The 9600-nt window shown below is 49.3% G+C and overlaps 1 long non-coding RNA gene across 1 annotated transcript; it reads left to right on the top strand.

The window, feature by feature from the left end:
• Positions 1-5439: 5439 nt before the first annotated feature.
• LOC147019522 (uncharacterized) lies at positions 5440-8115 on the top strand. Its single transcript, XR_015062020.1, has 2 exons — positions 5440-7639; positions 7759-8115. It is a non-coding gene; the product is annotated as an uncharacterized LOC147019522 (long non-coding RNA).
• Positions 8116-9600: the final 1485 nt, after the last annotated feature.

Below are 9600 nucleotides of genomic sequence, written 5' to 3'. Positions count from 1 at the left end.
CGAGCCGAACCTCAGCTTTATCTCTTCTGTGCTTGAGCCGGGCAACATGTGATCACACGTCACGACCTTCCATTCACCACATTCTCCCCGTCTTTAAAATGTAACTCGAGGCCCAGCTAACGCACCAGGATTACTTCAGCGCTACAGGAGTATACATTTCAAGCAGTGCGAACTATCTAATCTACAGAAGCATACATGCCAAGCAGTGAGGATTATTGTGAGTTGTAGGAGCATGGTAATGAGCATCGACATATTATGTAACGAGCATATAGGAGCATGAGCATCGAGGATGCCGATAATCCCCTTTACAGATCGAGTCGGCGAGGGGGTATTATTCGCCGGCCTCTCCGGGAGTAGATGGCGGTTTCACTTGAGGGAGGCTTCCGATCCTTTTGGTGAGCCTCGACTCGAGCCGGAGATGTCTCCCCGATCGCCCCCGGGTGGAACGCGGTAGCTCCGCCGTCACCCTTCTCGGGTGGAGTCCCTGGGGGAGAAACACCTGGGGAGGGAATGTCAGAGGGAGGTGTGCCAGATGGTGGTGTACCGGCGGGGGGAGTACCTGAGGGAGCCAAATGACGAACCGACACAGTGGTCTCCTTGCCATCCGGGAGCCTGACATGAGCGTATTCTGGATTAGTATCGATGAGCTCGACCCCTTCCACCATGGGTTCATACTTGCTTTTTCGTACCGGGCGTTTCATGAACACTGTTCCGGGATGGGTTAGCCAGTCGGGCACCGATTGGCCGTCAACATAACGTCGTTGGTGAGTAAACATTCGTTCGTGAGGAGTTGCATTGGTGGACGTGCAGAGCAGAGAGCGTATGGAATTCAGAGCGTCGGGTAGGGTAACCTCCCACCGCTCGGGCCCCAGTCCTCTTGATTTCAACGCCAGAGTTACGGCTTTCCAAATAACTCCATTATAACGTTCCACCTGACCATTACCCTGTGGGTTGTAACCCGTCGTTCGACTAGTTGCTATGCCCTGCTCTAATAGGAACTGTTTTAGCCCGGCCGACATGAAACACGGCCCTCTGTCTGAATGTATGTACGAAGGTTTCCCAAGCATAGCGAAGAGGTCAGACAGACATTTCACGACAGTGCCCGAGGTCATATCCGAGCACGGACACGCGAAAGGGAACCTTGAATACTCATCAACAACAGTGAATATGTATCTGTTGTCTGTCTCGGTCGGCAGGGGCCCTTTTTTTTTTTTTTTTTTTTTTTTTGTAGACCTTGGTCGAGGCTCGTATGAGAGCTAACACACAACTCACAGCAAGGAGGCATGAGACAAGAGGGGCGGGAGTGGAAGGGACAAAACATTGGGGAACAGACACAGGTGAACTGTGGAAGGGAGAGGGATGGGGATGGGACGGGGAACATGGCGAGGAGAAGATGGACATTACAGGTACTTTCAGGAAGGAAAGCAGGAGAATTGAAGGAAGTGGGCTTGGGTGGATTATCGGGGGTAGAAAAGATCGAGGATTTGGATGGGGGAAGATAAGAGGTGGTGGTGAATAGCTGTTTTGAAAGCCTGGAGGGAAGAATGGGAAAGAATAGAGTGAGGAAGTTTATTCCAAAGGCGGGAAAAAAGAGGAATGAAAGAGTGAAGATGAGCAGTGATTCGTGATTTTGGTAGTTTTACCAGAAGGGGGTTGTTGGCGGACCTTGAGCGCCCTGTGGAAATGTGGTTGGGACAAATCGCAGAGAGAGCAGGGGGGGGCAAGGCTGGAGAGGAGTCGGTAGAAGACAGAAAGACCACCGACCAACCTGCGGTGATTGAGTGAGAGGCCCAAAGACTCAGCTTCATTGCGGGAGATGCCAATGATCTTAAAAGCCCTGGTTTCGACAGCGTGAAGTCGAGAAAGGTGGGAGGCAGGAGCACCAGCCCAGAGGGGAGAGCAGTACTCCATCAGGCTACGGACAAAAGCTTTGTAAGTGGTCAGGAGCTCAAGAGGGCCGAGGAAGGACTTTGCACGACGGAGGATTCCCAGTCGGCGACTGGCTTTTGAGGCAAGGTTGGAAATGTGACTTTCCCAGGAAAGGTCATGGCAGATAGTGAGACCCAGAAGCTTGAAAGAAAAGACTTCTTCCAGAGGATTGTTGAGAAAGTGGATGGGGGGTTTTGTAAACGGTCCTTTCGAAGAGACATAGTGAGAGTGTGAGATTTGTCTGGATTGAAAGACATGTTCCACTTGTTGGACCAGTTTGTGATTTTATCCAGATCTGCAGTGAGCGAAGAAGCTGCTGCTTGCCGGTCTGAGGGATGACAGATGGTACGGCAGAGGGTGGAGTCATCGGCAAAGAGAAATAGAGGATTTTCCAGAGAGTCCGAGAGATCATTGATGAAAACCAGAAAAAGAACAGGGCCCAGAACGCTACCTTGAGGAACTCCAGCCTGCACAGGAAGAGGGGATGAAAGAACTCCATTTAGGGCCACACGTTGACTGCGACAGGAGAGGAAGTCTGCGAGCCATGAGTGGAGATGGCCTTGAATACCATGGGAAGAGAGTTTGGTGAGTAGGGCAGGGTGCCAGACTGTGTCAAAAGCACGTGATATGTCCAGGGATACGGCTCGGATTTCCTGTCTGGCATTGAGGACCTCCATCCATTGATGGGAGAGCAGTAGCAGCATATCCAGGGTAGAGTGACCTGGTCTGAAACCAAATTGATGATTGGAAATCAAGCCATTGGAGAAGAGGAAGGATTTCATGTCTGAAGCGATGATGGATTCCATAACCTTGCTGATGATTGGGAGAAGGCTGATTGGTCTGTAGTTACAGGGATCTGTTTTTGCACCTTTTTATGCAGGGCAGTGATGTTAGCAGATTTCCAAGCAGATGGCAGATGACCTTGGGAAAATGAGAGGGTGAATAGAACAGAGAGAGGGTGAGCAAGAGCAGAAGAGCAGGCTTTGAGGACACGTGGGCTGATGCCGTCTGGACCGGTTGCAGAATCTGACTCGAGGTTTGAAAGCAAGCTCTCCACCTTGTCAGGAGAAAAGGATACAGAGTCCAGGGACAGTTGGGTGCGACTGGGTAAGGTGGGTAGAGATAGTGATGGGTTTAGGACACAAGATTTAGCTGCAAACACCGAGTTTAGACATTCAGCTTTATCACGTGTGGAATCAGCAGTGCGGCCATTTGAGGTAAGGGAGGGGATGGAGGGGGAACATACACCAGAAACAGATTTGATTAAACGCCACCAGGATTTTGAGGAGGGAGAGAGGTTTGAGAGTTCAGACTTGAGATGAGAAAGATGTTGTTTTCTGGCTCTCCTGAGGGTAGATACACACTTGTTCCGAGCTTTGTGGAAAGAACTGAGATTGCCCTCAGTTGGGTTTGCTTTCCATGAGGCAAAGGCAAGTTGTTTCAGGACAACTGCCTCGCCACAAGCTTCAGTAAACCAAGGGCGGGAGGAAGGGTAAGACAACTGAACACGAGAGGGGATAAATCTGTGCATGAGGGAGAGCAAGTTTCTTTGAAAGAATTCCCAGGATGAGTTGATGTTTGAGAAAGTACTGATAGGAGACCAGTCTGTAAGTTTGATGGCTGCTCGGAGACCCTGCCAGTCGGCTTGAGTGAAATGCCAGACTCGACGGCGGTGAGGTGGTTCTCTGATAACAGCCAGAGAGATGTCCACTTTAACAAGGACGTGGTCAGAAGAACCGATTGGAGCGAAGGAAGAGCAGCAGATATTGTCAGGGAAATTTGTCAAAATCAGATCCAGAAGAGATGGAGTACCATTGGTTGAGATCCAGGTCGGGAAGTTGACCGATTGAGTCAGTCCCAATCAGTCACAGAAAGCTTTTGCTGATGTCCCATGGCAGGTGAGAGAGGTACCCACACCTAGCCAACTGGCGTGATGACAATTGAAGTCGCCACATAAGAGGAAGAGAGAGTTTGGATGAGAAGATAGAAGATGGTCCATGTTTTCGGAGAGTGAGGTGTAGATGGAGTCATCACTGTTCGGTGGACGGTACAGTACACTTTGAAGTCAATGTTTAGTCTCTCGAAGGGAGAAGTGGCCTTGATCAGTCTGCCAGAAGCCGAACCATAGAATCTGGGTTTTAGTTCAGCACAAACAGGGCATGAAGCATTCATTTGTTTAATATCTTCAATAGAATAGGGCAGGTTCTGTCTGCGTACGAAATGTGCCATTCTGGTTACCCCCGGGTGGCAAAGAGACACATGGAGGTCTTGCAAAGCCCGACTGATTACCGCCGAGCAGTAGACCCGCGAGAAGGTGTCTGCAGCAGGGTTTTCCCTCCCGGGCCGGTAAACTATCTCGTAACTATAGCAAGCTAGGTCTATCCGCCATCTCATAATTTTTTCATTCTTAATTTTCCCGTTATTTTTCCCATCAAACATGAATGCCACGGATCGTTGGTCCGTAACGAGCGTGAAGTGGTTTCCCAGTAAATAATGTCTCCATTTCCGCAGCGCTTCGACGATGGCGTACGCTTCCTTCTCTATTGCCGAGTGTCTCTGCTCGCTTCCAGAGAGAGTTCTCGAGAAGAACGCGACGGGTCTCCCAGACTGATTAAGCGTAGCAGCTATCGCGTGATCTGAAGCGTCGGTTTCCACCACAAAGGGCACCGAGCTATCGATCGATAAAACCACGGAATTACTGATATCATCTTTGAGGCTGTGGAAAGCTTTTACAACAGCGGCATCTGGTGGAAAGTTTTTGCAATGCACTAGGTGATGTATTTTCCCGGAGTATTGCGAAATCCATCTCGCATAGTAAGCGAACATGCCGATCACCCGGCGCATTGTCTGCAAGTCCTGAGGTGGTGGTAGCTCACGGAGCGGGCGCAATCGTTCAGGATCAGGCTTAATTGTGCCGTCGGCTATCGTGTAGCCGAGAAGGTCAATTGACCTTGCCGAGAATACGCATTTCTCGTAGTTGAGAGTCAGATTATATTTTCTAGCAATGCTCAAGAATCTGTCCAGATTCATGTCATGTTCCCCCTGATCCCTACCGCACACTGTGACATTGTCCACGTAAACAAAAGTGTCTTTGAGGTTTTCATCTGAGATGATGTCGTCCATAACCCGTTGGAAGCAAGCTACTCCATTCGTGACACCGAATGGTAGCCTCCTGAATTGGTAGAGGCGCCTCCCTGCCTGGAATGCGGTGTAAGGTTTGTCTTCCTCTCGGATGGGAATTTGATGATAGGCGCTTCGCAAGTCAATGGTGCTGAATACCTTATAATTGGCCACGCGTTCGACCATCTCGTCTATGCACGGCAGGGGGTAGGCATCGAGTTGGGTAAAGCGATTGACCGTTTGGGAATAATCGACAACCATTCGTTTCTTATGGTTCTGACTGCTGGTTACTTACACCTGTGCGCGCCATGGCGAATCGCTCGGTTCTATAATTCCTTCTTCCAGTAATCGCTTGGTCTCTGAAGTGATGAAGTTCATGTCAGCAGTGGTATATCGCCGCGATTTGATCGCTATCGGTTTGCAGACCGGCGACAAGTTAGCGAACAGCTGGGGGGACGTTACCTCTGCGGTGGTCAAAGCATTTAAAATTAGACGAGGTTTGCTTCCTCCAAAGGGTATTTCGACGCTCGTGTGCTGCTTGAGGACATTATGACCCAGAATTACATCTGCGCACAAATCACGAAGCACCAGTACCCTTACATCCCGATGCGTGTACCCTTTTACGTCCAATTCGACTTTGCAGTACCCTCGTACGCGGGATTGTAGTGAGGTGGCGGCCATGCATACCGTATTGTCTGTCGGGTGGATTTTCCATTTCCTGCCCTTCACTAGCGAGCTGTTGACGAAACTTTCAGAGCTACCGGTATCAATCAGTGCCTCAGCCATATGCCCGTTAATTCGTACGTTGATGATAGCCTTGGATAGATTCCCCGGGGAGGCTGCAGTTAGTTTATTTTGCGAGTAGAGAGCCGCAGAAGTGGGTTTATTTCTCCTGAGAGTAGATTTACATACCCTGGCATAATGCCCTTTCTTGTCACAGTTCATGCATGTGGCATCTCTGGCGGGGCATTTTTGACGAGGGTGCCTTTTGTACCCACAAAAGAAACATTTACCAACCGGAGTAGCAGCTGAGGAGTTTGACGTGGCCTGGGTATCCGGCTCCTCGGGTGTTTCTCCATCCCCTATGTCTGGCTGTGTCTGTGCCAGTGGGGTTCCTTGAGTTCCCACCGTAGCAGCGTTCATTAGCAGCATCGGTGTCCCAAATGACTCAGATTGCTGTTGTGCCGTATCCATCGCTCGAGCCTGATCGACTACCTTGTCAAGAGTGGGTTGCGCTTTCTCTAGTAAGCGTTGCCGTATGTGGGCTGATCTGAGTCCTTGGATGAATGCCTCCCGTGTCGCTTCCTTTCGGTGTTCCTCGGCGCTTACGGCCCGGAAGCTGCAGTCTTTTCCCAGCTGATTCAGAGCTTGCAGGAACTGATCGATTGTCTCCCCGGCAGCTTGCCTGCGTGTGTTGAGAAGATGTCGTATGTATACCTCGTTCTTGCGCTTCACGTAGAGCGCCTGCAGCACGTCGATCGCTGCTTCGTAAGTGTCGCACTCCGAGAAGAGCCTGTACACGCTGGGCGAGACATGATTCACGAGGGCGGCAAATTTGTCAGCTCCCTCTTCGATGATGGTCAGATAGTGTGAGAAGGAACGGAACCAATGCGACCATTTCATTTCTGCGTCAGTCGCGTTTGGGTCTGCGTCGAACCTCTCTGGTTTGTAGATCTTGTCCATCGTTGGTTGAGAGAGCCGAGAAAACCAAATGGAATAAATTGCAATGAAGACGAGAGAAGAACCTTCAGAGTTTAGGCTTTATTCCATTTGATTGAAGCCGCTTCTACGGGCACACCAGGAAATACAAACGCAGTATGGAGTACAAGCAGTAAGGTACACACGCGCAACTAATCACCGCAAAATAAATCAGTATTATATATCAATCAGTGTTCTCACCATTCAATGAGCACCAAGTGAGCCGGCGACATACAACGGAAATGCCCCAGGGACAAAACCCCGCGGCCGAGCCGAACCTCAGCTTTATCTCTTCTGTGCTCGAGCCGGGCAACATGTGATCACACGTCACGACCTTCCATTCACCACAGTTGTCATGACGTGATTGGTGGCATCACGATATAATTTACGATTACGTCATCATGTTGTTGTTGTTGTAGTTGTCGTTGTCGTTGTCGTTGTATGACGTACATGGTCCAACTCTGGGAAAATCGGCGGTCTCGGCGTCATGTACAAGAGGGTCACGTGGGTGAGGAATGATTAAGAATGATGATCGTTTCCCTTTATCATTTGTTCCCCCAAGTTCCAGGTGTGTAGACCGACCGAGTTTACACATGGTGTTGTAAGGGAGGTAGGCCGCAGGATTGATTTCACGTTTCCATGACAACGGTTTTGTCTAATGTTGGTAAATTTTCACAACTGAGAAACATTTCTTCAGATCTTGTTCCAAACACCCGGTGTGTACGAACAATGGACGATACTTTAGGGGAGAAATCGACTGGATTGAAAAATCACACAGCGGGACAAACCGGGCAGGGGCAACAACGAAGCTCCGTACCCAGCATGCATTGCGCGGTCCCACCACCACCACCACCACGCTCCCCGCCCCCTGCTGCTTGTTTCGCCACCACAGGTGAGAACATCACCTGGAACAGATCTTACACTTCACTTCATGTCTCCGTGTTTAATAATATATATACATTAATCACGTGATCCGTGTATTGTTCTATTTTAACGGATTGTCATCAACAGGTCGACCAAGACCCATTTTCACTGAGAAACGGAGTGTGAAGGGGAATCGGATGAAAATGATGATAAACATACCCCGCATGGGGATAACTATCAGGGTGAGTGTTTATCTGGTGAACAAGAGTTACATTGTTCATGTTCACCTGAACCTGAGGATCAAGGTGTTCAGGTGTTATCAACATGTTATCATGGTGTGTGTTAGTGTTTGTACCACGACCTTGTAACACGGATGGTAATTACTAATTACTAATTACTTATTCACTCTATTTTCTGTATAAAAATCTCACCTTTAAAAATGAACAATTTACCGGGAATAAAAAACCGGGAATTCTTCCTGAGAGATTCCTGTGGATCCGTGAATCGGTTCAGGTTGATATTCCAGTTCACCCTTCAGTTCGGTCTCATGTTCTGTGTGTACTTGATGGTGTGTGTACACTACATCATGGTGTGTGACGTCATGATGCGTGTATGTCATGGTGTGTGACGTCATGGTGCATTTACGTCATGTCCTGTGTGTACATCATGTTGTGTACGTCGTGGTGTGTGTACGTCGTGGTGCGTGTACGTCGTGCTGCGTGTACGTCGTGCTGCATGTACGTCGTGGTGTGTGTACGTCATGGTGCGTGTACGTCGTGGTGCGTGTACGTCGTGGTGCGTGTACGTCGTGGTGCGTGTAAGTCGTGGTGCCTGTACGTCGTGGTGTTTGTACGTCATGGTGCGTGTACGTCATGGTGCGTGTATGTCGTGGTGCGTGTACGTCGTGGTGCGTGTAAGTCGTGGTGCGTGTAAGTCGTGGTGCCTGTACGTCGTGGTGTTTGTACGTCGTGTACGTCATGGTGTGAGTACGTCATGGTGTGAGTACGTCATGGTGCGTGTACGTCGTGGTGCGTGTACGTCGTGGTGCGTGTACGTCGTGGTGCGTGTAAGTCGTGGTGCCTGTACGTCGTGGTGCCTGTACGTCGTGGTGTTTGTACGTCGTGTACGTCATGGTGTGTGTACGTCATGGTGTGCAGGTAACCGTTCATGGGGTTTAAAAAAGGATGCAGCCAATCACATCACTCCATGTAAATCTCGCGAGATCTGCCGTGCCTGGGAGAACGTGTCCACGCACACGGGTTCCGTTCCCTTTGTTATTCACGTTTAAATGAGGGATATTTTTTATTTTGATTGTAAAAACTAATGAGGGAACATTGCCCCCCCCCCCATACCCCACCCAAAATCTGCCGGTGTGGCATTCCATGACAAGTGTACACACCCTCCTGACATTAATACCTCATTTTCTCCCCATATGTTGGTCATTTATTCACTTGGTTGAAAAATCTCAAAATACCAACTTTTCGAACTGTGGGCCCATCGGCCCCATTTTAGGGCCCCCCAAATTTTGGCGCCCCCTGCTGCCCCACAATCTTCCAGAGGCCATATCACAGGTTGTCGTGGTCCGATTTGGCTGAGCTTGGGATCAAAATGCTCGTAAAAGCGAGATCTTTCGAATCGTGTAAGGTAAAATCACTCCGAAACAGTAATTCAAAAAGTTATAGTTTGGCGCACCCTTTGACCTTGGGCCCCTGCTCCTCAGCCAAACCGATGGTCCCGATTTTGTCGTGTGAGAATACCCCTTCATATACTCCAACACCTCAGCATAAATGAAAATGGGATCTCAATGGGTTAAAGTGTGATGATGGTTTTATTGTTCGGGGACTCGGGTGCTGGACACACAATACATCGCACAATATTTGAACACAAGATTTCCAACTCACTATATCAGTATAGTGTACATAAATTTTCCACATGCAGGAACTGGAAGCGAAACGAGTCTGAGTAAGAGTTTTTCTTCGCATATTACAG

The sequence above is a fragment of the Eptatretus burgeri genome, chromosome 9 (assembly GCF_056783735.1).
Source record: "Eptatretus burgeri isolate ZD-2024b chromosome 9, Ebu_testis_v1, whole genome shotgun sequence".
In the NCBI taxonomy this organism is placed as follows: Eukaryota; Metazoa; Chordata; class Myxini; order Myxiniformes; family Myxinidae; genus Eptatretus; species Eptatretus burgeri.
Note: the sequence above shows the minus strand (reverse complement) of the source record. Positions and strands in the feature narration are given on the sequence as shown.